Source organism: Eubalaena glacialis, chromosome 10 (genome assembly GCF_028564815.1).
Source record: "Eubalaena glacialis isolate mEubGla1 chromosome 10, mEubGla1.1.hap2.+ XY, whole genome shotgun sequence".
Taxonomy (NCBI): domain Eukaryota; kingdom Metazoa; phylum Chordata; class Mammalia; order Artiodactyla; family Balaenidae; genus Eubalaena; species Eubalaena glacialis.
Window position 1 is genome coordinate 25,613,724 of NC_083725.1, and position 24,909 is coordinate 25,638,632.

General features: G+C 37.1%; 1 long non-coding RNA gene across 1 annotated transcript in view; it reads left to right on the plus strand.

Annotated features, from left to right (window-relative positions):
• The window catches only part of LOC133099387 (uncharacterized), a 125,365-nt gene extending 101,623 nt beyond the window's left edge, over nucleotides 1-23,742 (plus strand). The window contains exon 3 of the long non-coding RNA XR_009702326.1: nucleotides 23,680-23,742. This is a non-coding gene — a long non-coding RNA (uncharacterized LOC133099387). The remainder of the gene's footprint in view (nucleotides 1-23,679) is intronic.
• The last annotated feature ends 1,167 nt before the right edge of the window (nucleotides 23,743-24,909 follow it).

Sequence of the window (24,909 nt, forward strand, 5' to 3'; positions counted from 1 at the left end):
AGCATCTAAGAAAGATCACGAAGAGTTGGCAAGCCTGCACACAGTGGGAGACAGTGACCAGTCTGATTCACTATCTCAGTGATTAACTGAGATTACTTCCTCTTTCCCCTTTAAAAACTTACATAGCCGAGCAGAATCTTCAGAGTTGGTTTGGGACACAAGTCCACCTTCTCCCCAGATTGCTGGCTTTCTGATTAAAAGCAATGTTTTCTGTTTCTACGAACACTTGCCTCTCAAGTATTGATTTTTGAGTGGTGAGCAGCTGGACCTGAGTTGAGTAACGACACTAAGCACTTTTAATGTAAGTATACATATTCACATAATCCTCCAAATATTCTGTCTGGGTCTAAGTTTGCCTGACTCCTAAATCCATACAATTTTGCCAAACTGCTTCCTGATTTTAATATCAACCTCTTTAAATTCTTCCAATAATTTGTTGCTTCCATAAAAATTTATCAACAATAGTCTCATGCTTTTACAAGGTAATTATTTCTTAACATTACTTTATTGCTTGACATAAAGTATAAATAAGATCAACCCAGTTGGAATTCAGGGACCCACAGCTGAGTAGGTTTGAGGATTATCTCTAAAATGTCAGTGAATAATTAGGATTTAAGCATTTATTTGAATATATTTGGCTTTGTCCACAGGACCACATGATTCTTTTTTTTTTTTTAATAGATCTTTATTGGAGTATAATTTCTTCACAATACTGGGTTAGTTTCTGTTGCACAACAAAGCGTATCAGTCATATGCATACACATGTGCCCATAACCTCTCCTTCTTGAGCCTCCCTTCCGTCCTTTCTATCCCACACCTCTAGGTGGTCACAAAGCACCAAGCTGATCTCCCTGTGCTATGCTGCTGCTTCCCACCAGCCAATTATTTTACATTTGGTAGTGTATATATGTCAATGCTACTCTCACTTCGCCCTAGCTTTGCCCTCACACCCCATGTCCTCAAGTCCATTTTCTATGTTTACCTCTGTATTCCTGCCCTGCAACTAGGTTCATCAGTACCATTTTTTCCTTTTTTTTTTAGATTCCATATATATCCATTAGCATACAGTATTTGTTTTTCTCTTTCTGACTTACTTCACTCTGTATGACAGACTCTAGGTCCATCCACCTCACTACAGATAACTCAATTTCATTTCTTTTTATGGCTGAGTAATATTCTATTATATATATGTGCCACATCTTCTTTATCCATTCGTCTGTCGATGGACATTTAGGTTGGTTCCATGTCCTGGCTATTCTAAATAGTGCTGCAATGAACATTGTGGTACATGTCTCTTTTTGAATTATGGTTTTCTCAGGGTATGTGCCCAATAGTGGGTTTGCTGAGTCATATGTTTAGTTCTATTTTTAGTTTTTTAAGGAACCTCCATACTGTATTCCATAGTGCTTGTACCAATTTACATTCCCACCAAGAGTGCAAGAGGGTTGACTTTTCACCACACCCTTTCCAGCATTTATTGTTTCTAGATTTTTTGATAACGGCCATTCTGACCACTGTGAGGTGATACCTCATTTTAGTTTTGATTTGCATTTCTCTAATAATTAGTGATGTTGAACATCTTTTCATGTGCCTCTTGGCCATCTGTATGTCTTCCTTGGTGAAATGTCTATTTAGGTCTTATGCCCATTTTTTAACTGGATTTTTTGTTTTTTTGATATTGAGCTCCATGAGCTGTTTGTATATTTTGGAGTATAATCCTTTGTCTGTTGTTTCATTTGCAAATATTTTCTTCCATTCTGAGGGCTGTCTTTTCATCTGGTTTATGGTTTCCTTTGCTGCGCAAAAGCTTTTAAGTTTAATTAAGTCCCATTTGTTTATTTTTGTTTTTATTTTCATTATGCTAGGAGGTGGGTCAAAAAAGATCTTGCTGTGGTTTATGTCAAAGACTCTTTTGCCTATGTTTTCCTCTAAGAGTTTTATAGTGTCTGGTCTTACATTTAAGTCTTTAATCCATTTGGAGTTTATTTTTGTGTATGGTGTTAGGTAGTGTTCTAATTTCATTCTTTTACATGTAGCTGTCCAGTTTTCCCAGCACCACTTATTGAAGAGGTTGTATTTTCTCCATTGTATGTTCTTGCCTCCTTTATCATAGATTAGGTGCCCATATGTGCGTGGGTTTATCTCTGGACATTCTATCCTGTACCATTGATCTATATTTCTGTTTTTGTGCCAGTACCATACTGTCTTGATTACTGTAGCTTTGTGGTATAGTTTGAAGTTGGGGAGCCTGATTCCTCCAGCTCCGTTTTTCTTTCTCAAGATTGCTTTGACTATTCGGGGTCTTTTGTGTTTCCATATTAATTGTAAAATTTTTTGTTCTAATTCTGTGAAGAATGCCATTGGTAGTTTGATAAGGATTGCATTGAATCTGTAGATTGCTTTGGGTAGCATAGTCATTTTCACAATATTGATTCTCCCAATCTAAGATCTGTTTATGTCATCTTTGATACCTTTCACCAGTGTTTTATAGTGTTCTGAGTACAAGTCTTTCGCCTCCTTAGGCAGGTTTATTCCTAGGTATTTTATTCTTTTTGTTGCAATGGTAAATGGGAGTGTTTCCTTAATTTTTCTTTCTGATTTTTTGTTGTTGGTATATAGGAATGCCAGAATTTTCTGTGCATTTTGTATTCTGCAACCTAACCAAATTCATTGATTAGCTCTAGTAGTTTCCTGGTGGCATCTTTAGCATTTTCTATGTATAATATGATGTCTTCAGCAGACAGTGACAGTTTTACTTCTTCTTTTCCAATTTGTATTCCTTTTATTTCTTTTTCTTCTCTGATTGCTGTGGCTAGGACTTCCAAAACTATGTTGAATAAGAGTGGAGAGAGTGGACATCCTTGTCTTGTTCCTGATCTTAGTGGAAGTGCTTTCAGTTTTTCACCATTAAGTATGATGCTTGCTGTGGGTTTGTCATATATGGCCTTTATTATGTTGAGGTAGGTTCCCTCTATGCCCATTTCCTGGAGAGATTTTATCATAAATATGTGTTGAATTTTGTCAAAAGCTTTTTCTGCATCTACTGAGATGATCATAGGGTTTTTATTCCTTAATTTGTTAATGTGGTGTATCACATTGATTGATTTGAGTATACTGAAGAATCCTTGAATCCCTGGGATAAATCCCACTTGATCATGTGGTATAATACTTTTAATGTGCTGTTGGATTCTGTTTGCTAGTATTTTGTTGAGGATTTTTGCATCTATGTTCATCAGTGATATTGGTCTATAATTTTCTTTTTTTGTGATATCTTTGTCTGGTTTTGGTATCAGGGTGATGGTGGCTTCATAGAATGAATTTGGGAGTGTTTCTCCCGCTGCAATTTTTTGGAAGAGTATGAGAAGGATTGGTGTTAGCTCTTCTCTAAATGTTTGATAGAATTTGCCTGTGAAGCCATCTGGTCCTGGACTTTTGTTTGTTGGAAGATTTTAAATTATGGTTTTAATTTCATTACTTGTGATAGGTCTGTTTATATTTTCTTATTCTTCCTGGTTCAGTCTTGGAAAGTTGTGCCTTACCAAGAATTTGTCCATTTCTTCGTGGTTGTCCATTTATTGGCATATAGTTGTTTGTAGTAGTCTCTTATAATCCTTTGTATTTCTGCAATGTCAGTTGTGATTTCTCCTTTTTCATTTCTAATTTTATTGATTTGCGTGCTCTCCCTTTTTTTCTTGATGAGTCTGGCTAAGGGTTTATCAATTTTGTTTATCTTCTCAAAGAACCAGATTTTAGTTTTATTTATCTTTGTTATTGTTTTCTTTGTTTCGATTTCATTTATTTCTGCTCTGATCTTTATGATTTCTTTCCTTCTACTGACTTTGGGTTTTCTTTGTTTTTCTTTCTCTAATTGTTTTAAGTGTAGGGTTGGATTGTTTATTTGAGATTTTTCTTGTTTCTTGAGGTGAGAATGTATTGCTATAAACTTCTCTCTTAGAACTGCTTTTGCTGTGTCCCATAGGTTTTGGGTCATTGTGTGTTCATTGTCATTTCTTTCTATGTATTTTTTTAATTTCTTCTTTGATTTCTTCAGTGATCTCTTGGTTATTTAGTAGTGCACTGTTTAGCCTCCATGTATTTGAGTTTTTTTTTTTTAAGAGAAATTGTCAGTTGGAAGATGATCTTGCTTTTTTTAAAAAAATTAATTAATTAATTTATTTATTTTTGGCTGTGTTGGGTCTTCGTTTCTGTGCGAGGGTTTTCTCTAGTTGCGGCAAGCAGGGGCCACTCTTCATCGCGGTGCATGGGCTTCTCACTATCGTGGTCTCTCTTGTTGTGGAGCACAGGCTCCAGATGTGCAGGTTCAGTAGTTGTGGCTCACAGGCCTAGTTGCTCCGCAGCATGTGGGATCTTCCCAGACCAGGGCTTGAACCCGTATCCCCTGCATTAGCAGGCAGATTCTCAACCACTGCACCACCAGGGAAGCCCCATGTATTTGTGTTTTTTACAGTTTTTTTCCTGTAGTTGATTTTCAGTCTCATAGCGTTGTGGTCAGAAAAGATGCTTGATACGATTTCAATTTTCTTAAATTTTCCAAGGCTTGATTTGTGACCAAAGATGGGATCTATCCTGGGGAATGTTCCGTGTGCATTTGAGAAGAAAGTGTATTCTGCCACTTTTGGGTGGAATGTTCTATAAATATCAATTAGACCTATCTGGTCTATTGTGTCATTTAAAGCTTGTTTTTCCTTATTTATTTTCTGTTTGGATGATCTGTCCATTGGTGTAAGTGGGATGTTAAAATCCCCTACTATTATTGTGTTACTGTCAATTTCTCCTTTCACTGTTGTTAGCATTTGCCTTATGCATTGAGGTGCTCCTATGTTGGGCACATAAACATTTTTAATTGCTATGTCTTCTTCTTGGATTGATCCTTTGATCATTATTTTCAAAAAATGCATTTTGCAGGACAGTAAAGGCAATGTTATTTGGCACATATGAATGGAAAGTTTAACTGTTTTTTATTTTATTTCATCTGATTTGGTGAGAACACAAATAAATCAAAGTATGAAAATCAAATATATTAAACCTCAGAATATTCTTAGCTGATTTATTCTGACAAGTGTTTAAATTATTTAGCTGTTCTGAATTTATTTGATTTTTAATTATTTATAAAAACACATGGTAGTGCATTAGTAAATGTCTTGAAGAGTGTTTTGTAAAACTAGGCAGGAGTAATAATATCACCATAACTCTGCCATTTAATTTTTGCTGACAAGTGGGTTGAGCCTCTGAGGATAGTTGTTAGAAACATTAGGGTACAGTGCTTATGCAGTGTGATACAGGATGATACTGTATCAATTGTCTTTTTAAGTCTTTGTGCTACTACAGTTTTTCAATATTTTTCAAAACTGTCAGCAGTTCAGTAAGACTTTTAATTCATTCTTGAGCTTAGAATATCATCTTTATATTCACTCAATGCTATATGCCCAAATTTCTCAAGAACTTATCTACTTACTTTTTAGCAACAGCACTTTTAAATGATGTCCATTGCATCCTAAATGTCCAACCTCTTCTGTTTTTACTTCTGCTTGGAGAATTTTCAAAAGCACTTCAGTATTTGAACAATAATGCAATAATCTACAATGTAGATTTTACATGGAACAACTGTAGGTAATGAACCTAGCTTCCTTATGCAATTTTCCCCTTAATTTTTTCCTTTTGACATTTTCAATACAGACTCCTTATTTTTCCTCAATGAGAGTGAGGTTAATGTAAAGAGGGCTACAGTAAGGCATTCCCAAAGTTTATTGGTTTTGAAAGCAAAACCAAGAAGAATCAATGCTTAATTTAATTCCTGCAATGGATACCACCTGTGTTTATTACTAATAAACACTGTGCTAGTGCTGGAAAAGTTATAACCTTAAGCACTATCCAAGGTAGAGAGACATTGTATTTATTTCACAGATATAATTACGCCATTTACTGGACAGATGGAATCTATTGTGGGACAAGGGCTTTCTAATTTATGTATCAACTCTTTTTTGTTTCACTTATGTGGTAACATCATGCATGGCTTAGCACTTGATCTCCATCCTTCCTAGCACTTGATTTCCTCCCAGTGTATCTTCCTGGTTTGCAAAGGCTGGAAAGGTAAACATTAGATTTCTCAGGCTTTTTTTGTGGCTATGTGTTTAAAATAAAACTTTTTGTATGGACATTTTAAAACATTTACAAAAATAGAAAGACTAGTAGAGTGAACCATGCATACCTATCCATCATTCAGCTTCAACAATTACCAGCATTTTGCCAATCTTGTTTCACCTATTCCTTTCCACTTTTTTTTGTTGTTGAAATTTTAAAAAAAACTAAGATATCACATATTTGTACCTGTAAACATTTCAGAAGTCATTGCTAACTGATAAGTACATTTAACAAAACATCAAAAACAGCTTGGTTCTTGCAAGATGTGTGTGGTCAAGATTTGAGAGGTAGAGGTGAGGTAGAGGCCATCTGTCTGTTTCTTCTGCTGTTAGGCATGAGTAGTGAAGACTAGGTTTTTCTTCAACAGCAATCCAGTATCCAGTTGTTCACTATTGGCAAATAAAGCGTCACTACATTACTGGAATGATTGATCTCAATCATCAAGGAGAAATAGCGTTGCTGCTATACAAGGAGACAAAAAAAAAAAAGAGAGTTTTTCTGGAATCTAGGGTATCCTCAGGGTTGCCTCTTATGTGCCAAGCCAGTGATAAAGGTTAATGGAAAACTAAGCTACCCAGTACAGGCAGGACTTCTTGGGAAGTAAACAACAGCTTGTGCTTACATAGTACCAACTATGTGTCATATACTGTTCTAAGCATTTCACATTTCACATATATCAACTCTTCTAATTCTCACAATAATCCTATGATGTGGACACTTTCATTATCTCTGTTTTACAGATGAGCGTACTGAGGAACAGAGAGATTAAAATAACTTGACCAAAGTTCACAGAGTTAATAAGTGGCAGAGCTGGGCTTCAAACCCAGATAACATAATTCCAGAAGCCATGCTCATAATAACTGCATTTTACTAGTTCTTAGTTTGGATCATCCTATTAGGTAAAATCCAAATCAGTTAATGTGCTAACTGAGAGCAAAGGGAACATAGAATGTGTAATGAAGAAGGAAATTATAAATATCAATATGGTTTTATGACTGGTAGCAGAAATGAGACCTGCAATAACAACTCAGATATTTTTCCTGTCTGTGTTATATATTATAGCAGACATCTTTGGTGCTGAATCTGATTTTAGTTGCAGTTATTTTGAGTAGTTCCCCTGGTGGACGATTCCTTTGCATGCTGTGTGTGACTTCAAGGGTTTCTCTGTTTTCCTGCTCAGGGCTTTCTCTGAAGTTGTGGGGATCTGTTCATCCCATGCAAAGGGCAGCCTAGAAACGAAGAGGAGTTACTGCCCAGGAGCAACTCTCTACCATCAGGGATTGATGTTGTTGGATAAATGCCCACCTCCATCCTTGAGGAGCAATTCATAATTGCATTCGATCTCTTCCTCAGGATTACCAGTGAGGTCAGCTCCAGTTGCCCACAGTGGTAACTGTGCTGGCTCAGTAATAGAGGTTTTGTTGTCTTTCTTTCTTTCCTGTCTAAATCACCCCATTCTTTTATTCCTCCTTTGTGGGGTTACCTCCCAAATAAATATGGGCGCTCAAGTCCTTGTCTTGGGTATTATATTTAGGTACTTGAACCAATTTCCTTCATCTTCCCCTCTTCCGTTCTCCTTGTAGGGTGTATTGTTGGTGGTTAACTTCATAATTTAGTCCACTGGTTATAGTATATGATGGCAGGATTGTGACTAAACAAGAAGAGGAATGAACATCACCCAGGAATGGATGCAGTGATTCTTGATAATTTGGATGTACTTTTCTTGTGAGACATTTTGCATGTCTTTTTATTAGTAAGGATAATTGCATTATGTTAGACAGGAGCAGGCTGGTTTTGCTCTTGACATTGTTTAGAAGTTTAAGCAGAAGTAGAAGTGTGCATGGATACTGAGTAGCCAAAAAGCTGAATTATGGGAAACAATTAATAATTCAGCCTCCATTTCCAACTCCTTCTACTTTCTCTTCCTATACTTTGAGTCTGAAAATCTACAAACTGCACTTTTAGGACTCTCTTGTATTTATGATCATTGTTGTGATATAAGTTCCACAAATTAGATGCATTTATTATGATTTAAAGGTGGAAGTGAGGCAAAGGCCTCACTAGTATTTTCCTCTACCAAGTATAGTCATGGGGATGTTATTTTATTCTTATAAGGACATCAGTGTCCAGTTTCTAGCTTTGCTGGTAGCAAGAGACAAGGCATGGGACACCTGGCAGGCATGGAGTGAGCTCAGAATCACCATTTGTGGCAGCAGTGACTTCCTGATCTGTGAATTGGAGCTTCTACATTGTGTTTTAGACACAACCTCTGATTCTCCACCTTCCTGCCTGTTGCAGAGGCTGAAACTCCTCAGGTGGGCTAGTTTTGTGATTCTGTTCTATCTAGAAATCATCTCTGGAGAGTAGACTAGAGTCAACTTCTCCAGGCATTCCAAAGGGTTTTTTGTAAGCACCTAATTCCCTGGTTTATATTGTTTTATGTTTAAAATAGTTCCTCGTTGCTGTTTTCTGCAACTGGACCCTGACTGAAAAAATTAGAATGAGACATATCTCTGTGCTGTGTCGTCTCAGGGTTTATTACCAGATGGAGCTTCTGGATCAGCAGAGCTGAGGGTCTGGACCTGAAGTACTCTTGCCTCACCACAGTGATGTCATTCTGTGGCTCCCTTTATGACTTGTGTTCTCTACTAAAACAAAAGCTCTTTTCAAGAATGTTTAGGTCTAGAGGCATATAAAAGATATCTTTCAGAAACCTCATTTTACTTTATACATTATTTTTTTCTGTTAATTTCTTATTTAATTTTAAATTAGGTATAAATTTAAGTGCATATAAAAGTGTAGTTCAGTGAATTTTTACATATGTATATATCATAACCACTACCCAGATCAAGATACAAAACACTTTTGGTACCCCAGAAGTTTCCTTCAAGTTCTCTCCTAGTTTATATCCCCCCATAGCATATTAGTTTTCTAGAGCTGCCATAACAGATTACCACAAATTAGGTGGCTTAAAAAATAGAAATTTATTCTTTCTCTGTTCTAGAGGCTCTTAAGGAGAATCTGTTCTATGTCTCTCTCCTAGCTTCTGCTGGTTTCCAGCAATCCTTGAAGGTCCTTGTCCTACAGCTGCATCACTCCAATCTCTGCCTTCCTCATCACATGGCATTCTTCCTCTATGTCTCTATGTCTCTGTGTCCAAATTTCCCTCTTCTTATAAGGACATCAGTCACTGAATTAGGGTCCACCCTAATCCAGTATGATCTCATCCTACTTGATTACATCGTTAAAGACCCCATTTCCAAATAAGGTCACATTCACAGGTGCTGGAGTTAAGACTTCAGCATATCTTTTTAGGGGACACAATTCAACCCATAACACCAAAAGTAACCACTATTAAGATTCTAATCCTAAAAGGTTCGTTTCAATTTTTTGAACTTCTTGAAATTAATATAAATGGAAACGTACAGTAATTCTGGCTTTTTTCACTTAATATACATCTGTAAGATTCATCCCATGTTATTTCATGTATCAGTACTTTGGTTTTTTTTACTGATGCATTATAGTATTCCATTGTAGAAATTTATCTACTCTATTATTGATGGACATTTATGTGTTTTCCAGTTTGGGGTGATGAAATAAAATTTGTATTTTATGGCAAGAGAAGAAAAAAGTTAAACAATATTTTTTCTCTGCCTGTTGGGGTCTTCTCCCTCTTTGCTGTGTATTGTGCATTGCATTAACTAGACTTCCTTAGGAGATAACCTTCCTTCTTTTTCTTCAGTAGTTTAAAAAATCTTTTTAAATACATTTTGGAGGTATAGTTGATGTACAATATTATATAAGTTTTGATGCACAACATAGTGATTCACATTTTTAAAATTTATACTCCATTTATAGTTATTATAAACTATAGGCTATATTCCCTGTGCTGTACAATATATCCTTATACCTTATTTGTTTTATACATAGGAGTTTGTACCTCTTAATCCCCTACCCCTATCTTGCTCCTCCCCCACTTACTTCTTACTGCTGGTAACCACTGTTTTGTTCTCTATATCTGTGAGTCCTCCTCTTTTTTTTTTTTTAAGTCTTTATTGAATTTGTTACAATATCGCTTCTGTTTTATGTTTTGGTTTTTTGGCCACGAGGCATGTGGGATCTTAGCTCTCTGACCAGGGATTGAATGCTCACCCCCTGCATTGGAAGGGGAAGTCTTAATCACTGGACTGCCAGGGAAGTCCCTTTTTTAAAAATATTCACTAGTTTATTGTATTCTTTAGATTCCACATATAAGTGGTATCATGCAGTGATATTTGTGGTATAAGTGGTATTTGTCTTTCTCTGTCTGACTTATTTCACTTAGTGTAGTACCCTTCAAGTCCATCCATGTTGTTGCAAATGGCAAAATTTTGTTCTTTTTAATGACTGAGTAGTATTCCATCGAATATATATACCACATCTTTTTTATCCATTCATCTGTTGATGGACACTTAGGTTGCTTCCATACCTTGGCAATTATAAATAATGCTGCAATGAACATTGGGGTGCATATATCTTTTTGATTTATTTTTATTTTTTATTTTTTGTATAGATACCCTGTAGTGGAATTGCTGGGTCATATGATAGTTTGATTTTAAGTTTTTTGAGAAACCTCCATATTGTTTTCCCTAGTGGCTGCACCAATTTACTTTCCCACCAACACTGTACTAGGGTTCCATTTTCTTGCCAGCATTTCTTATTTGTGTTCTTTTTGATGATAGCCATTCTAACAGATGTGAGGTGATACCTGAGGTGGTTTTAATTTGCATTTCTCAGTTAATGTGGTTGAACATATTTTCATGTGCCTGCTGGCCACCTGTACATCTTCCTTGGAAAAAAGTCTATCAGGTCTTCTGCTCATTTTTTTTTTTTTAATAATTGACTTTATTTATTTATTTATGGCTGTGTTGGGTCTTCGTTTCTGTGCGAGGGCTTTCTCCAGTTGCGGCAAGCGGGGGCCACTCTTCATCGCGGTGCACGGGCCTCTCACTATCGCAGCCTCTCTTGTTGCGGAGCACAGGCTCCAAACGCGCAGGCTCAGCAATTGTGGCTCACGGGCCTAGTTGCTCCGCGGCATGTGGGATCTTCCCAGACCAGGGCTCGAACCCGCGTCCCCTGCATTGGCAGGCAGATTCTCAACCACTGCGCCACCAGGGAACCCTTCTGCTCATTTTTAAATTGGGTTGTTTGGGGTTTTTTTTTGATGTTGAGTTGTATGAGCTGTTTATGTATTTTGGATATTAACTCCTTATTGGTCACATCATTTGCAAATGTTTTCTCCCATTCAGTATGTTGTCCTTTTGTTTTGTCAGTGGTTTCCTTTGCTGTGCAAAAAGCTTTTAAGTTTAATTAGGTCCCATTTGTTTATTTTTGCTTTTATTTCCTTTGCTTTAGGGGACAGATCCAAAAAAATATTGCTATGATTTATGTCAAAGAGTGTCCTGCCTATGTTTTCCTCTAGTAGTTTTATAGTATCAGGTCTTACATTTAGGTCTTTAATCCATTTTGAGTTTATTTTTGTATATAGTGTTAGAGAATGTTCTAATTTCATTCTTTTACATGTAGCTGTCCAGTTTTTCCAGCAACATTTATTGAAGAGACTGTCTTTTCTCCATTGTATATTCTTACTTCCTTTGTCATAGATTAATTGACTATAAGTATTTGGGTTTATTTTTGGCTTTCTGTTCTGTTTGATTGATCTATGTGTCTGTTTTTGTGCCAGTACCATACTGTTTTGATTACTGAATCTTTGTAGTCTGTATAGTCTAAAGTCAGGGAGTGTGATTCCTCCAGCTCTGTTCTTCTTTCTCAAGATTGATACCCTTCCTTCTTAATCTTGTAAGGGGTCATGATCACCCACTACTTGAGATCTGGATCATGTAAACTGTCAATACATCATTTGTTGTATAATCTTTTTTCTCAATAACTTATGTAACTGTGCTTTGACCTCTGAGGATGGACAGTCCTTAGAGCTTCCTGAAAGACTGTCTCTGGGGTTATAATTGTCAGGTTGGCTTGAATAAAATTTTCCATTTGTTTCTTAGTTTGGCTGTTGATTAATTTTTGCCACCATTAGCATTGTGTAGCTGGCAGAATATCAGAGATACCCACCAGAGGATACCTGGAGTCTTCCCCAAACTGGCACTCAGTACCAGCACAGGCCCATTGAAACCCAGTGGCTTCTTGGTACACCTCAGGTGTTTTGATGAATTCTCCTGATATCTGGATCTCATTACTTTTAAGTGATGATCCAAAAAATTTTTATTAGAGCTGTTTTTACTTAAGACTTGGAGTCTTAAGGGGCACAGCTGCATTTCCTAAGCAGGGACTTAGGGGGATCTGGGCAGGAGGCCCAGGGAAATATAGGTGGCAGGATTTTTTGTGAAATTTGGCTTAAATTGAAAAAAAAAACTAAGTTGACATGTGGTTTGAATAAAACATTTGCTAGTGAAGTGAGAGACTGAATATTCAGCTCTGATGAACAAGGGACATTTGCTCCTTCTAGCTACAGGGTGCCCTTAGGCAACTAAGGACCTAGTGGATTTTCTGATGATTATTCCTTGTGATGTGTAGCTGTCCTACAGGAGAACCCCACTACAACCATTAAGTAAATACTGATTTTCTTCTTCTTCTTCTTCTTTTTCTTTTTTCTTTTTTTCTTTTTTCATATTTTTTGGCCATGCTGTGCAGCAAGTGGGATGTTAGTTCCCTGACCAGGGATCAAACCTGTGCCACCTGCAGTGGAAGTGTGGTGTCTTAACCACTGGACCACCAGGGAAGTCCCAAATACTGCTTTTCTGAGGATGCATGAGATAAGGACTGATCATCCAGTCCTCTGAGCACCCACAGCAGTTTCAGACTATCAGAGGGAGAAACCAAGACACATAAAAGAGTCAAACTGACTTAAGGCTAACTCCTTGGGGAGCTAGAATCAGAAGCAGCACACTACGCTGATCTCAGAAAGTTGTTCAGATCATATTTCATATCTGAATTAGACTACCAATAATGGGAAATTGTGCCTCAAAGCCAAACAGTCTGGGCTTCCCTGGTGGCGCAGTGGTTGAGAATCTGCCTGCTAATGCAGGGGACATGGGTTCGAGCCCTGGTCTGGGAAGATCCCACATGCCGCGGAGCAACTAGGCCCGTGAGCCACAACTACTGAGCCTGCGCGTCTGGAGCCTGTGCTCCGCAACAAGAGAGGCCACGATAGTGAGAGGCCCGCGCACCGCGATGAAGAGTGGCCCCCGCTTGCCGCAACTAGAGAAAGCCCTCGCACAGAAACGAAGACCCAACAAAGCCCAAAAAATATATATAAAAAAATAAATAATTTAAAAAAACAAAAAAAAAAGCCAAATAGTCCACTGATGGACAGACACCTATGGGGATACCAGCTGTTTATGTATGCTTGCAAGTGCCTATTTAATTGGGAATTAAAGGAAATCCTGCCTTGAAATGGTCAAGGTGAGGCTTTTATTTTTGGCATTCCCAAACTGATTTTTGTGTGCGAAGTTAAAGCAGAAGGTTAAGTTCTTACCATGTCAGTCAATCTCCTGGATCTCTGCCTGCAGTGTCTACTGGAAACAAGAGTGGTAAGAGTTTTTTTTCTCTTTTCTAAAATTAGATTAGCAGGAAGAAATATTTGTAAGGCTAGCTTCTTGAACCCTTTGACTTGGAAAGACGTCTAAATTGTTAAAATTTTAGAGAGCTCTCAAGTTAAACTATTGTACCTATTTTAATTTGTATGCAGAAGCCCCCAAAGGCGTCAAAATTCCAAAATAGCTTCATTGAAGGATTTATTGTAGCAGGCTAATGAAGGATTACTAATATAAAAGATACCTAAAACAAACAAAAAACTTTAAGACTGACATAACTCCTGCTCCACTCTATCCTCCTTTACTTGAGTACTCATTCTAGTGATCCTCTCTGAGTTGCCCTTCCACTCTGAAGAGACTTTCAAAAAGTTACCTTTAGAACTTTGACCACCTGAGGCTGTAAGCTAGCTTCTTCAGATCAAAGGCCATAGGTAAAGAATAGTTAAAGTATTTCTTAAACCCAGGGGGATCCTCAAAAAGTTTTTGTAATTGGATTACCAAGGTAGGAGGATACTGGTCTGACTTAACTCATAACCACACCTGAAATTCAGAGCCTGATAGGATTTTTTTTTTTTTGGCCTCCCCTAGGCTAAATGAGTGGGGAAAAAAATTTTCAGTGTAGGTGGATGGGTATGTTGGTCCTTCGATGTCACTGAGGTGGCCACCTGATTCTTTGAGGAATTAAAAACAGTTGCCTTGGTTCTACAAATCTAGTCTTTACAGGACAAGAGGGGTGGCTCCAGAAACAATCCAAAGCCCAACAATCATTTTACCACACCCCAAACCTCCCTTATTTATCTTAAGAGGCTTATAAGTATTGAAAAATAAATCTGGCCTTAAGAGAACAAAAGTTCTTCCTAGGAGGAACTTGTATTTCTCTTCCTATGCCTTTGAAATGCAAATGTTCTACCTGGTCTTCCCCAGGAACTCTCATCTAGGTCATCTTTTTAAAATGCAAATTTCAAGAAGGTAACTCTTATCAAAAGAAAAAATAAAAGGGAGGAAATGTGGGACTTCCTGGCATGTGCAGTTGTTAAGAATCCACCTGCCAATGCAAGGGACACAGGTTCGATCCCTGGTCTGGGAAGATCCCACATGCTGCAGAGCAACTAAGCCCGTGCACCACAACTACTGAGCCTGTGCTCTAGAGCCTGCAGGCCACAACTACTGAGCCTGTGTGCTGCAACTACTGAAGCCTGCACCCCTAGAGCCTGTGCTCTGAAACAAGAGAAGCCACCGTAATGAGAAGCCCAAGCATTGCAACAAAGATTGGCCCCGACTTGCTGCAACTAGAGAAAAGCCTGCACGCAGCAATGAAGACCCAAAGCAGCCAAAAAAAAAAGGTGGGAGGAAGGTAATTTGGACTAGGACAAATTTTTTTTTTTTAAATGGACATCCTAAATCAGAAGCACCAGTCCTTGTTTTTTGTTTTTTGTTTAATTAATTAATTAATTAATTAATTTATTTTTGGCTGTGTTGGGTCTTCATTTCTGTGTGAGGGCTTTCTCTAGTTGTGGCAAGCGGGGGCCACTCTTCATCGCGGTGCGTGGGCCTCTCACTGTGGACTAGGACAAATCTTAAGTGTCTTCTCCATAAATATTAGTAAAAAATGGTTTAGCCATCTAAACAGATGACTTTGATTTGTTCCATCTGCCAGAAACCCAATTTGAACTCAACCTATTTTGTAACTGATGGATTTTGTATTATTGTACCTGATTCATGGCTGAAGTTTTGCAATGGGAACTATGGTGTCAGTCTGTGTGTGTGTGTGTGTGTGTGTGTGTAGTATTGCCAAAATTAATTTGTAAAAGAACTCTATTTAACCCTCTTGCAAGAACACCAGAATCACAACTAGCTGCTGGACAATCATCGACAGGAAGACACTGGAACTCACCAAAAAAGATACCCCACATCCAAAGACAAAGGAGAAGCCACAATGAGACGGTAGGAGGGGTGCAATCAGAGTAAAATCAAATCCCATAACTGGTGGGTGGGTGATTCACAGACTGGTGAACACTTATACCACAGAAGTCCACCCACTGGAGTGAAGGTTCTGAGCCCTGCGTCAGGCTTCCCAACCTGGGGGTCCAGCAACGGGAGGAGGAATTCATAGAGAATCAGACTTTGAAGCCTAGTGGGAATTGATTGCAGGACTTCGACAGGACTGGGGGAAACAGAGACCCCACTCTTGGAGGGCACACACAAAATAGTGTGTGCATCGGGACCCAGGGGAAGGAGCAGTGACCCTGGGGGAGACTGAACCAGACCTACCTGCTAGTGTTGGAAGGTCTCCTGCAGAGGCGGGGGGTGGTTCTGTTTCACCGTGGGGACAAGAACACTGGCAGCAGAAGTTCTGGGAAGTACTCCTTGGCGTAAACCCTCCCAGAGTCTTTCATTAGCCCCACCAAAGAGCCCAGGTAGGCTCCAGCGTTGGGTTGCCTCAGGCAAAACAACCAACAGGGAGGGAACCCAGCCTCACCCATCAACAGTCAAGTGGATTAAAGTTTTACTGAGCTCTGACCACCACAGCAACAGGCAGCTCTACCCACCACCAGAGCCTCCCATCAAGCCTCTTAGATAGCCTCAACCACCAGAGGGCAGACAGTAGAAGCAAGAAAAACTATAATCCTGCAGCCTGTGGAACAAAAACCACATTCACAGAAAGATAGACAAGATGAAAAGGCAGAGGGCTATGTACCAGATGAAGGAACAAGCTAAAACCCCAGAAAAACAACTCAATGAAGTGGAGATAGGCAACCTTCCAGAAAAAGAATTCAGAATAATGATAGTGAAGATGATCCAGGACCTCAGAATAAGAATGGAGGCAAAGATCGAGAAGATGCAAGAAATGTTTAACAAAGACCTAGAAGAATTAAAGAAGAAACAAACAGAGATGAACAATACAATAACTGAAATGAAACTACACTAGAAGGAATCAATAGCAGAATAACTGAGGCAGAAGAACGGATAAGTGACCTGGAAGACAGAATGGTGGAATTCACTGCTGTGGAACAGACTAAAGAAAAAAGAATGAAAAGAAATGAAGACAGCCTAAGAGACCTCTGGGACAACATTAAATGCAACAACATTCGCATTATAGGGGTCCCAGAAGGAGAAGAGGGAGAGAAAGGACCAGAGAAAATATTTGAAGAGATTATAGTCGAAAACTTCCCTAACATGGGAAAGGAAATAGCCACCCAAGTCCAGGAAGCACAGAGAGTCCCACACAGGATAAATCCAAGGAGAAACACGCTGAGACACATACTAATCAAATTGGCAAAAATTAAAGACAAAGAAAAATTATTGAAAGCAGCAAGGGAAAAACGACAAATAACATACAAGGGAACTCCCATAAGGTTGACAGCTGATTTCTCAGCAGAAATTCTACAAGCCAGAAGGGAGTGGCATGATATACTTAAAGTGATGAAAGGGAAGAACCTACAACCAAGATTACTCTACCCGGCAAGGATCTCATTTAGATTTGATGGAGAAATCAAAAGCTTTACAGACAAGCAAAAGCTAAGAGAATTCAGCACCACCAAACCAGCTCTACAACAAATGCTAAAGGAACTTCTCTAAGTGGGAAACACAAGAGAAGAAAAAGACCTACAAAAACAAACCCAAAACAATTAAGAAAATGGTCATAGGAACATACATATCAATAATTACTTAAAGGTGAATGGATTAAATGCTCCAACCAAAAGACACAGGCTTGCTGAATGGATACAAAAACAAGATCCATATATATGCTGTCTACAAGAGACCCACTTCAGACCTAGGGACACATACAGACTGAAAGTGAGGGAATGGAAAAAGATATTCCATGCAAATGGAAATCAAAAGAAAGCTGGAGTAGCTATACTCATATCAGATAAAATAGACTTTAAAATAAAGAATGTTACAAGAGACAAGGAAGGACACTACATAATGATCAAGGGATCAATCCAAGAAGAAGATATAACAATTATAAATATATATGCACCCAACATAGTAGCACCTCAATACATAAGGCAACTGCTAACAGCTATAAAAGAGGAAATCGACAGTAACACAATAATAGTGAGGGACTTTAACACCTCACTTACACCAATGGACAGATCACCCAAAATGAAAATAAATAAGGAAACAGAAGTTTTAAATGACACAAAAGACCAGATAGATTTAATTGATACTTATAGCACATTCCATCCAAAAACAGCAGATTACACTTTCTTCTCAAGTGCACACAGAACATTCTCCAGGATAGATCACATCATGGGTCACAAATCAGGCCTCAGTAATTTTAAGAAAACTGAAATCATATCAAGCATCTTTTCTGACCACAACGCTATGAGATTAGAAATGAAGTACAGGGAAAAAAACGTAAAAAACACAAACACATGGAGGCTAAACAATACGTTACTAAATAACCAAGATATCACTGAAGAAATCAAAGAGGAAATCAAAAAATATCTAGAGACAAATGACAATGAAAACACGATGATCCAAAACCTATGGGATGCAGCAAAAGCAGTTCTAAGAGGGAAGTTTATAGCTATACAAGCCTACCTCAAGAAACAAGAAAAGTCTGAAGTAAACAATCTAACCTTACACCTAAAGGAACTAGAGAAAGAAGAACAAACAAAACCCAAAGTTAGCAGAAGGAAAGAAATCATAAAGATCAGAGCAGAAATAAATGAAATAGAAACAAAGAAAACAATAGCAAAGATCAATAAAACTAGAAGCTGGTTCTTTGAGAAGATAAACAAAATTGATAAGCCATTAGCCAGACTCATCAAGAAAAAGAGGGAGAGGACTCAAATCAATAAAATTAGAAATGAAAAAGGAGAAGTTACAACAGACACCCCAGAAATACAAAGCATCCTAAGAGACTACTACAAGCAACTATATGCCAATAAAATGGACAACCTGGAAGAAATGGACAAATTCTTAGAAAGGTATAACCTTCCAAGACTGAACCAGGAAGAAACAGAAAATATGAAGAGACCAATCACAAGGAATGAAATTGAAACTGTGATTAAATATCTTCCAACAAACAAAAGCCCAGGACCAGATGGCTTCACAGGTGAATTCTATCAAATATTTAGAGAAGAGCTAACACCTATCCTTTTCAAACCCTTCCAGAAAATTGCAGAGGAAGGAACACTCCCAAACTCGTTCTATGAGGCCACCATCACCCTGATACCAAAACCCAAAAAAGATACTACAAAAAAAGAAAATTACAGACCAATATCACTGATGAATATAGATTCAAAAATCCTCAACAAAATACTAGCAAACAGAATCCAACAACACATTAAAAGGACCATACGCCACGATCAAGTGGGATTTATCCCAGGGATGCAAGGATTCTTCAATATATGCAAATCAATCAATGGGATACACCATATTAACAAATTGAAGAATAAGAACCATATGATCATCTCAATAGATGCAGAAAAAGCTTTTGACAAAATTCAACACCCATTTATGATAAAAACTCTCCAGAAAGTGGGCATACAGGGAACCTACCTCAACATAATAAAGGCCATATACGACAAACCCACAGCAAATATCATTCTCAATGGTGAAAAACTGAAAGCATTTCCTCTAAGATCAGGAATGAGACAAGGATGTCCACTCTCACCACTATTATTCAACATAGTTTTGGAAGTCCTAGCCACAGCAATCAGAGAAGAAAAAGAAATAAAAGGAATACAAATTGGAAAAGAAGAAGTAAAACTGTCACTGTTTGCAGATGACATGATACTATACATAGAGAATCCTAAAAATGCCACCAGAAAACTACTAGAGCTAATCAATGAATTTGGTAAAGTTGCAGGATACAAAATTAATGCACAGAAATCTCTTGCATTCCTATACACTAATGATGAAAAATCTGAAAGAGAAATTATGGAAACACTCCCATTTACCACTGCAACAAAAAGAATAAAATACCTAGGAATAAATCTACCTAGGGAGACAAAAGACCTGTATGCAGAAAACTCTAAGACACTGATGAAAGAAATTAAAGATGATACAAACAGGTGGAGAGATATACCATGTTCTTGGACTGGAAGAATCAATATTGTGAAAATGACTCTACTACCCAAAGCAATCTACAGATTCAATGCAATCCCTATCAAATTACCAATGGCATTTTTTACGGAACTAGAACAAATCATCTTAAAATTTGTATGGAGACACAAAAGACCCTGAATAGCCAAAGCAGTCTTGAGGGAAAAAAACGGAGCTGGAGGAATCAGACTCCCTGACTTCAGACTATACTACAAAGCTACAGTAATCAAGACAATATTGTACTGGCACAAAAACAGAAACATAGATCAATGGAACAAGATAGAAAGCCCAGAGATAAACCCACGCACCTATGGTCAACTAATCTATGATAAAGGAGGCAAGGATATACAATGGAGAAAAGACAGTCTCTTCAATAAGTGGTGCTGGGAAAACTGGACAGCTACATGTAAAAGAATGAAATTAGAATACTCCCTAACACCATACACAAAAATAAACTCAAAATGGATTTGAGACCTAAATGGAAGTTCGGACACTATAAAACTCTTAGAGGAAAACATAGGAAGAACACTCTTTTTTTTTTTTTTTTAAATTTTATTTATTTATTTATTTATGGCTGTGTTGGGTCTTCATTTCTGTGCAAGGGCTTTCTCTAGTTGCGGCAAGTGGGAGCCACTCTTCATCGCGGTGTGTGGCCTCTCTTGTTGTGGAGCACAGGCTCCAGACGCGCATGCTCAGCAATTGTGGCTCACGAGCCTAGTTGCTCTGCAGCATGTGGGATCTTCCCAGACCAGGGCTCGAACCTGTGTCCCCTGCATTGGCAGGCAGATTCTGAATCACTGCGCCACCAGGGAAGCCCGGAAGAACACTCTTAGACATAAATCACAGCAAAATCTTTTTTGATCCACCTCCTAGAGTAATGGAAAAAAAAACAAAAATAAACAAATGGGACCTAATGAAACTTCACATCTTTTGCACAGCAAAGGAAACCATAAACAAGACGAAAACACAACCCTCAGAATGGGAGAAAATATTTGCAAACGAATCAACGGACAAAGGATTAATCTCCAAAATATATGAACAGCTCATTCAGCTCAATATTAAAGAAACAAACAACCCAATCCAAAAATGGGCAGAAGACCTAAATAGACATTTCTCCAAAGAAGACATACAGATGGCCAAGAAGCACATGAAAAACTGCTCAACATCACTAATTATTAGAGAAATGCAAATCAAAACTACAATGAGGTATCACCTCACACCAGTCAGAATGGGCATCATCAGAAAATCTACAAATAACAAATGCTGGAGAGGGTGTGGAGAAAAGGGAACCCTCTTGCACTGTTGGGAGTGTAAATTGATACAGCCACTATGGGGAACAGTATGGAGGTTCCTTAAAAAACTAAAAAATAGAATTACCATATGATCCAGCAATCCCACTACTGGGCATATACCCAGAGAAAACCGTAATTCAAAAAGACACATGCACCCCAATGTTCATTGCAGCACTATTTACAATAGCCAGGTCATGGAAGCAACCTAAATGCCCATCGACAGATGAATGGATAAAGAAGATGTGGTACATATATACAATGGAATATTACTCAACCATAGAAAGGAACGAAATTGAGTCATTTGTTGAGATGTGGATGGATCTACAGACTGTCATACAGAGTGAAGTAAGTCAGAAAGAAAAAAACAAATATCGTATATTAACGCATGCATGTGGAACCTAGAAAAATGGTACAGATGAACCGGTTTGCAGGGCAGAAGTTGAGAGACAGATGTAGAGAACAAACGTATGGACAACCAAGGAGGGAAAACCGTGGTGGGGTGGGGATGGTGGTGTGCTGAACTGGGCGATTGGGATTGACATGTATACACTGATGTGTATAAAATTGATGACTGATTAAAAAAAAAAAAGAACTCTATTTAATTGGTCTTAAAGGAAATTAAGCATTTATATAAATACTCAGAAATATAAAAGAAATTAACCCAAATGAATTTCAGGATCATATGATCTAGGATTAATTTTTATTGAATGAAAACAACTTTAAGTTTGTTGGTTTAATTAATACAGACATGTCTTTAGAGTCATCGAAAGTATAATATTTGTATAATATTATATAGTATAATATATAATAATATAATAATAATATTATAAAGTATAATATTTTTATTGTACCTAGTTTTACTAGAAGTGAAATAAGATCTTATTATTGCTGGCACAAAATTTGTCATTAAGAAAAATAACTTGATATGATGAAACTTTTAAGTAAATTAAATGTAAATGAGATAAGACATTTTAGGTGAACACCTTGGGAATAATTATGTTTTAGGACTGTCTACTTAAAATAGTTTCTCCAGATTTTTGGTAAGTTGAAACTGCTAAATTAAGTTAAATGATGAGAATTCATTGGATATCCAGATCATTTCCAAATAAGATACTGGAACATTAATTGCTAAGCAAGACTAAGTTTACCTGCTTTTGCTTATTAGAGAAAAACTAAAGATGTTTGTGTTCATTGGACACGTCTTGTACCCCACTAAAGAAAGAAATTATGTTACAGAATATGTTCATAGGTTTGCCAATCAAGAAATGCTGGTATGACAAACAGTTCATAATTATTTGCTTCTCAGTTTTCACTAGAAAATTAACCTTAAAACCTCAGTTTTAAGGTTAAGAATTCTAATTAAAATATGTAATTAAAACTACTAAAATTAATAAGTAAAACATCTTTGTATGCAAGGAAAAAGAAGGTATAAGGAACAGAAATGCATTTTTTCAAAGGAAAATAAAGTAATTTTGTCCTAAAGCTGTTTATTTCTAAATGGGAAAGAAAATAAGGGCCAAATTTATATGGATATACAAAGTTGTTCTACAAAGTTCTAGGTTTATGAGAAAAAAAAAAGAAACTTTAAAAAGGAATCCTATGTGTGGTCAGGACTGACTAAGAGTAGAATAAATTTAATTGAGTAAATAAAATTTAATATTAAAGGTAAAGTGGTATAAAACCCGAATTTGGTTTTCTCTCTGTTAAGAGGACAAAGTTTTCTTAGAGTATTAACCTGCTTTTGATAACAGATTGTAAAATTTCTTTACCTTTTAAGCAATCTGTTGTAACTTTCTGTATTTGTTTTGAAATATTTTATTGTCACTTTGGTTGAGTGAATATTGTTCCACAGTTATCTATCATCTTATTCAACCAAGTGTTCTGAATCTTTTTTGATATTTTTGACAAACTTCCCAAAAATCAAATTCTAACTGAAGTTCATTTGACCTCTAGCTAACTTCGAGGTTTTTCCAAAGGCTCCTGGAACACCTCAAGAGAATTGGTTTTTTTCTTCTTATCAAAGAAAGATAAACTAATTAGGCTTATTTGGTACATTAAATTACATGGTAAGCATTGTCAAGTGTGTGGTAATAAACCTTCTTAAGATATGGGTAAATGTCATTAATATAGATGTTCTAGAAATTATGTAAAATTTCTAAAAGTTGAATAAGTCCTGGTAAAATGCTATTGATTCTAGTTATTATCTTAAAATATTGTATGCCACAGCAATTACCAAGTTTCTTTGTCAATTGCATTGTAATCAGAAAGTCTTTTGTCATTCACAGACAGTTACTGCTTTACTTTGATGCTTTTGCAAAAAATGTTTCATCTTCAAGAAGATTCATAGAAAGGACTTTTTGACAAGTACAGGTTTCTGATAACTTTCAGATCATACCACTGAACTGGGTAAGAAATTAAAGAATTCTAGTAGAAAATCTGATGGATTCATGAAGCTGTTAACAAAGGATAAAGATCAAGGACTAGTCACATAAGACTGAGTGAACTGATAAATATGGTTATAATTTTTTTGTTTTTTGTTTTGTCTGAAATATGACATTTTAATATGTGTTTTCCAGATATAAGGAAACCCTCCCCCTCAAGCTATTATGACTTACAGCAATTTGGTAAATTATATCTTTGTAAGTAGAATTGAAACATTTATCTTTTCTTTCTACCTGATTCCTTCAGAAATTGGAAACTCTTAGGTTTCTGGGAACAGCAGCCTTATCAGATGAATAAAAAATGCTACCTCCTAGCAGCTGCAGGAATCGCAAGATATTTTGGGGACCTCAAGCAGAGGAATCCACCAAAATCTATAGATTTCACAGGTGGAATCTGATGGCAAGCCCTTGGTGTGGCTTTCCTGGTCTTGAGAGACTTTTTAAAAATGCAATTTGAGATTCCTTATAAAAAGGTCCAGCACAGCCAATTTATTTTTTTAAAATTTTATTGAAGTATAGTTGATTTACAATGTCATGTTTAATTTCTGCCGTATAGCAAAGTGACTCAGTTATACACATTATATATATATATATTTTAATTTATTTATTCATTTTCATATTCTTTTCCTTTTTGGTTTATCACAGGATATTGAATATAGTTCCCTGTGCTATACAGCAGGACCTTGCTGTTTATCCACCCTGTATATAATAGTTTACAGCTGCTAATCCCAAACTCCCAATCCTTTCCCTCCCCTTCCCCTTGGCAACCACAGGTCTGTTCTCTATATCTGTAAGTCTTCTTTTTGTTTGTTTTGTTTCGTACATATGTTCATTTGTGTCATACTTTAGAGTCCACATATAAATGATATTATACATTATTTGTCTTTCTCTTTCTGACTTACTTTGCTTAGTATGATAATCTCTAGGTCCATCTATGTTGCTGCAAATGGCATTATTTCATTCTTTTTTATGGCTGAGTAATATTCCATTGTATATATATATACCACATTTTCCTTATCCATTCATCTGTCGATGGACATTTAGGTTGTTTCCATGTCTTGGCCATTGTGAATAGTGCTGCTATGAACATAGGGGTGCATGTATCTTTTTGAATTATAGTTTTGTCAGGGTATATGCCCAGGAGTGGAATTGCTGGATCGTATGGCAACTTTATTTTTAGTTTTTTGAGGAACCTCTATACTGTTTTGCATAGTGGTTGCACCAATTTACATTGCCACCAACAGTGTAAGAAGGTTCCCTTTTCTCCACACTCTCTCCAGCATTTATTATTTGTAGATTTTTTAATGATGGCCATTCTGACTGGTGTGAGGTGGTACCTCATTGTTGCTTTGATTTGCATTTCTC